Here is a 6,976-nt window from a genome sequence, read left to right as displayed (position 1 = left end):
AAATTAGCCGGGCATGGTGGTGCGTGCCTGTAATCCCAGCTACTTGGGAGGCTGAGGCAGAAGAATTGCTTGAACCCAGGAGCTGGAGGTTGTGGTGAGCCAAGATAGTGCCATTGCATTCCAGTCTGGGTAACAACAGTGAAACTCTGTCTCAAAAAAATAAAAAAGAAAAAGAAAAGAAAATACATAGTCTGAGCTTGGAGCAGACATGTTTCCCCCAATAGCTATTGAGCAGGCAAAAAGAAACACATTTATTCAGTGGGCTCTGGACTTAAAGGGACAGTATCATCCTGAGGCTGCCTCAGGCCTTCTTATACGTACAGGGGAAAAATCCTCACACAACTACTCCAGCTCTTTTCTTCTCTGAGGGACAGGGAGAGAATCCATCTCCTGACCATGTACCCTTCATCTTTCCTCATGCCCTTCTGTGGAGATCAGTGATGTCAGAGGCCGGTGGCCAGAGTTGCTGCCTCTTCCACCTTCATTTCCTTTCCACACCAGGCTGAGGCCTCACATTCTCAAGAGAGTGGAAAGAACTCTGAGGCGTGACATCTGATCCAAGACTGGAAGGATGATAAAGGAGCAGTGGGGAGACCATTGATAACCAAGGCGCCGAGGTGAGAAGAAACATGGGTTGTGGGAGGAATGGAAGGAAGCCGGTGTGGAAGGATCGAGGGAAGCCAGGGAGAGGTCGGAAGGAGACAGGTTCAGAGAGGGAGGCAGAGGCCTGATCATGGGACCTTGTGGGCAGGGATAGGAGTTTGGATTTTTTTCTACTCATGGTGGAAAGTTGTTGAATTTATAAACAGCATGATTTATTCTAGCTTTCCAGAAGTTCCCCTTTCTTACTGGATTGGAAGGCACAAGGCAGGAGTGAGGAGACCAGTTGGTAGACAAGTAATGCTGGAGGCTGGGATTAGGATGGTGTCATCGGAGTGAAGACAGGGTAGGCTAGCGTGGTTAGAGCTGACAGCGTGTGGAGGGGTGGTGAGAGAAAGCAAGGATCAAGCACGACTCAGGTTTCTTGCTGCAGCGGCTGAATGAACACCATTTATTGACATGGAGAAGCCTGGAGCAGGAACGTGGGGAAGGAGAGATTGAGGGGAAACATCCAGGCCTTTTCAGACTTACTGGGATGTTTGTCAGACATTCAGATGAAGATACCAACAACTCGATCCTTAAGAATATGGAACTCTAAGAAAATCGTGGTTGCATTTATGACTTTGAATTCATGGGATTTAACACTAAAAAATGGATGGCAGCTCCTTGAGACAGAATACAGATAGGAAATATGAAAAGCCCAGGGTCAAGCTCTGGGGAATAGTTGAGGATGAAAAGGGAAGTTCCATGGAAGGAAGAGTAAAGGGAAGTGAAAAGCGTGGCACATGTAGTAAAACAGAGTGAGATTCTCAAACAATTATCAGAATCACCCGGAGAGCTTGTAAAGCTCAGATTTCTGGGCCCAGAGTTTCTGACTCAGTGAGTCTGGGGTGGTACTCAGGAATTTGAATTTCTAACTGATTCCCAAGTGATGCTGATGCTGAGAGCCTGAGGACCACACACTGAGAACCACTGGCAGAGTGACACTTTCAACATGCTTATTTATGAACGGGGACCAGAGAACTCGAAGGGAGTGGGGATACAGGAGGATTTTTAAAGATGAAAGACAACATCTGCTTGCTAATGGAAGTATTCCAGTAGAGAGGGGGGAGATGAATGAATCAGAAGGGAAGAGGATGAATGAAGAGACAGAGTCCTTGATAATTCAAAAGGGATCTGGGCCCTTTTGTGGCCATCACCGAAGCAGGAGCAGTCAAAATGAAGTTCAATCCCTTTGTGACTTCCGACCAGAGGAAGAACTGCAAAAAGCATTTCAATGCACCTTCCCACATTGCAGGAAGATTACATCTTCCCCTCTTTCGAAAGAGCTGAGACAGAAGTACAACGTGTGATTCATGCCCATCCGAAGGATGACGACGTTCAGGTTGTACAAGGACACTATGAAGGTCAGCAAACTGGCAGAGTAGTCCAGGTGTAGAGGAGGAAATATGTTATCTACATTGAACAGGTGCAGCGGGAAAAGCCTAATGGCACAATGTCCATGTAGGCATTCACCCCGGCAAGGCGGTTATCACTAGGCTAAAACTGGACAAAGACCGCAACAAGAACAGAAAGCCAAATCTCACCGAGTAGGAAAGGAAAAGGGCAAATACAAGGAAGAAACAAACGAGAAGATGCAGGAGTAAAGTAAGCTTTGATTAAAATTTGAAACAAAAAAAGTGGGGGGGACCTGGGCGTGCATCATCATAAAGGCTTTGGCTTCCATAGGAGGATGGACATTTCCTCCACGGTGGCAAGTGTGTAGGTTTAGAGGATTCCAGGTTGGAGCTGGGCCAGCTTCTGTTAGGAGCGTCTATATTCTCAGAAAGGAACGGAGAGCTCATCTGGAAGTTTTATTATTCTCTATTCTCAAGGAAGAATAAAGGGAGAGTGGAAAAAATGGTTGGAGAGATTTAAGGCAAGAGGAAAGGCTCTGAACTGGTTATCTTGGGGAGTGGGAAGTCAAGTTTCCTAACCTAGTGTAACAGAACTTTCTGGAATCATGGAAATGTTCCATAACCTGTGTTAATAGAGTAATAGAGTAGCCACTAGTCATGTGGGGCTGTTTATACATATATATATATACATATTTTTTTTTTTTGAGAATTGCTTGAACCCAGGAGGCGGAGGTTGCAGTGAGCCGCGATCATGCCATTGCACTCCAGCCTGGGTAACAAAAGCGAAACTCCATCTCAAAAATAAATAAATAAATAAAAATGGGAATTTAGTTGCTTGGTCTCACTGGTTGCCTTAAGAAGCGATGGACTCACAGAGCACGTAACTGGCCAAGGAGCTGTGTTGGGTGTGTGCTGGAGGCTCAGGAAAGCAGCCAGCCATGGTTTGTAATTTTCTTCCAGCAATGCTCACAAGCTCAGCTGCAGGCCCAGAGAAGGTGAAAGATACATAGGCCTCTCAGGGCGAGGTTTTTCCAGACAAGCAGGACAACAGGAGAGAGGCCCAAAGCACCATGGGTACTGGGGAAGGAGAGATTATAATGCTGGGCTGGAAAACCTACACCAGGAAAGAACAGTGAAGTTGCCAGGGGTCCAGTGCATGTAAAAATGACCCTTCCAGATTACCTTTTTTTTTTTTTTGAGATGGAGTCTCACACTGTCACCTGGGCTGGAGTGCAGTGGTGCTATCTCAGCTCACTGCAACCTCTGCCTCCCTGGTTTAGGCAACTCTTCTGCCTCAGCCTCCCAAGTAGCTGGGATTACAGGCACCTGCTACCACGCCTGGCTAATTTTTTGTATTTTTAGTAGAGACGGGTTTCACCCTGTTGGCCAGGCTGGTCTCAAACGCCTGACCTCATGATCCACCCACCTCGGCCTCTCAAAGTGTTGGGATTATAGGCGTGAGCCACTGAGCCAGGCCTTATCTTACTTTTATCTTCACTTTTCTTTTTCTTTTTTTCTTTACAGCTACCAACTTCAGTGAATCTTCACTTTTTCTATAAACTCTATCTCAGGGATTAAATTATTGATAAGGGGCAGTTTCTTTTTATGCAAGTATTCCAGCGAGTGAAGAAGGAATTATAGAATTAGAGGATCAACAGTCTATAAATTCTGGCCCGGTGTGCTGGCTGATGCCTATAATCCCAGCACTTTGGGAGGCCAAGGTGGGCTGATCACTTGAGCTCAGGAGTTGGAGACCAGCCTGGGCAACATAGCAAAACCTCATCTCTACAAACAAAAAAAATAAAACAAAACAAATTAGCTGGATGTGGTGGCATGTGCCTATAGTTCTAGCTACTAGGGAGGTTGAGAAAGGAGGATTGCTTGAACCCAGGAGGTGGAGGCTGCATGAGCCAAGATCGCACCACTGCACTACAGCCTTGATGACAGAGTGAGACTCTGTCTTTAAAAAAAGAAAAAAAATCTACATGTTCTACGGAAATAATGGGTATAGGCAGTGATCATCAATGGTTGCTAGAATCACAAAAAAGAAAGACAAGGCATTTTGAGCCTTGTGATGGAAGTACTCAACACCACCTGTTGCATCCTTGCAAAAGAAAAAAAAACCAACAACACTGAGTCTAATCAAGCTTCTATATCTAACAATCAATTTTGGAAAATGCAAGGGACTACGGAACATGTTAGCATCAGAGGTAGAGAATCAGTAAAATCCAGACTGTGGAAAATTCTGGATAAACAACCTGGTTTTTTTTTTTTTTTTTTTCTTTCTTTCCTTTGAGATGGACTCTCACTCTGTTGCCCAGGCTGGAGTGCAGTGGTGTGAACTTGGCTCACTGCAACCTCCACCTCCCAAGTTCAATGAGTTCTCCTGGCTCAGCCTCCAGAGTGTCTGGGATTACAAGCTGATGCCACCATATTCAGCTAATTTTTTTGTATTTTTAGTAGAGACAGAGTTTCACCATGGCGGCCAGGCTGGTCTTGAACAACCTGGTTTCTTCAGCAAATAAGTTGCAAGGGAAAAACAGAGATGGAGGGGGAACCTAAAGGAGATTAATGACACACATCAACAATAATCATATTGTGCTTATATATTTTTGGAATACAGACTGAAATATTAACAGATAAAATTTTGTACCTGAGGTGTATTTCAAGATAATCCCAAAGGATGGAGCCATTTGCTGATTATCATAGCTGGTGATGGGTACCTGGGCTTTATTATACTATTCTACTTTATTTCATTTTTCATAAGAAAAAGGTTAAATAGAAATAACACTTCTTACACTAGATATTGTATCTAGATGGGAGCCTGCCTCTCTCCCTTCATAGCCAGCCTTCCTGAAAGAATGATCTCTGCTGTTTCTTCATGTCCTTACCTTCCATTCATGTCTTTAGCCACTGCAGTCTTGAGTTCCTCCACCTCTAAGCCAGGGGACACTTTATCTGTCTATCTATCTATCTTGAGACAGAGTCCCGCACTGTCACCCAGGCTGGAGTGAAGTAGCACAGTCTCAGCTCACAGCAACCTCCACCTCCCAGGTTCAAATGATTCTCGTGCCTCAGCCTCCTGAGTAGCTCCATCATGCCTGGCTAATTTTTGTACAGACGGGGTTTCACCATGCTGGCCAGGCTGGTCTTGAACTCCTGACCTCAGGTGGTCCACCTGCCTTGGCTTCCCCAAGTGCTGGGATTATAGGCAGGAGTCACCATACATAGCCCAGGGGACACTTTTCTTTTCTTTCTTTCTTTCTTTTTTTTTTTTTGAGATGGAGTCTTGCTGTGTTGCCCAGGCTGGAGTACAGTGGTGCGATCTCAGCTCACTGCAAACCTCTGACTCCTGGGTTCAAGTAATTCTCCTTCCTCAGCCTCTCAGGTAACTGGGACTACAGGCGTGTGCCACCATGCCCAGCTAATTCATTTTGTATTTTTGGTAGAGACGAGGTTTTACCACATTGACCACACTGGTCTCTAACTCCTAATCCCAAGTGATCTCCCAGCCTTGGCCTCCCAAAATGCTGGGATTATAGGCATGAGCCACTGTGCAGGGCCCCCAGGGAACACTTTTCTAACCTCAAATCCCTCGCCACAGCTTTCTTTCCAAACTCTCTCCAAACCAGCACAGCTGGAATCATATAGCAAGCACTCACATGTCTTGGCCACACTCTGGCTTGATGTTGTCACTGGAGAGACTTTATAAGCCTCCACCTCCCCATTTCTAAAATGATTATAATAACTGTGTTTACCTGTCCTGAGTATCGATTCCTGTGCAATAATCCACCCCAAAACTTACAGGCCTAAAACACTCTTTATGATCATCTCTTATGGTTCTGGGAGTGAATGGTCTTAGCTGGGCAGCTGTCGCTTGCCTCATGCAATTATAGACAGATGGTGTCAGAGGCTTTTGTTAGCTTCACTTACATCCCTGGTCCTAGACTAGGGCGGCTAGAGCAGGTCAGGCATCATGCTCTGCATGAGACCTCTCCCTGTAGCTGGCTTGGGCTTCCTTTCAAGGTACTTGGACTTCTCATGTGACAGCTGGCTTCCCTCAGAGTGAGCACTCAGGCAGAAACTTCCGATTCTCATAGCCCACAATGTGGCGCGGCATCACTTTTACCATATTCGACGGGTCAAAGCTGTCACAGAAACTGCCAAGGTTCAAAAGGAGGGGACAGTGAAGTACCAGGGAAAACGTCTCAAAGTCATTCAGCCTTGAAATAAACCCCACCCTCTATTGTAAAAAGCTCTCGCTCTCTCTCTCTCTCTCTCTCCACCCCCTCTCTTTCACATACACTCTCTGCCAACATCCTTTAGATCGGAGTTTATCAAAATACGAATGTGTTAGATACTCATTTGGCTGCAAGAAACAGCACTGGCTTAAGCAATAGGAGGTATTTTTCATCTCGTTATCACACCTCAGCCTCCCAAGTAGCTGGAACTACAGGTGCACACCACCACACCCTAGTAATTTATGTATTTTTTTCTTTTTTTAATTTTCGTATTTTTGGTAGAGACAGGTTTTCAATATCTTGCCCAGGCTGCTCTCAAACTCCCAGGCTCAAGCGGTCCTCCTGCCTTGGCCTCCTAAAATGTTGCAATTACAGGTGTGAGCCACTGCACCCACCTTCAGTAATGTTTCAACACAGTATATAATATATAATGCTCACATCAGGTAACTGACATGCCCTTTGCCTTATTTATCATGTCTTTATGATGGGAGCATTTAAAATCCGCTTTTCTAGCTATGTGAAAATATACAATAAGTTATTGTATACTATAGTCACTCTATAGTGCTGCAGAACATGGGAACTTATTCCTCTTATCTAGCTGTACTTTTGTATTCAGCAACCAACCTCTGGCCATCACCCCTCCCTCTCCTTCCCAGCATCTAGTAGCCATTGCTGTACTCTCTCCTTCTATGAGGTCAGCTTTTTAAGCCTCCACACATGAGTGAGAACATGCAGAAT

Source organism: Callithrix jacchus, chromosome 5 (assembly GCF_049354715.1).
Source record: "Callithrix jacchus isolate 240 chromosome 5, calJac240_pri, whole genome shotgun sequence".
Lineage (NCBI taxonomy): Eukaryota > Metazoa > Chordata > Mammalia > Primates > Cebidae > Callithrix > Callithrix jacchus.
Note: the sequence above shows the minus strand (reverse complement) of the source record.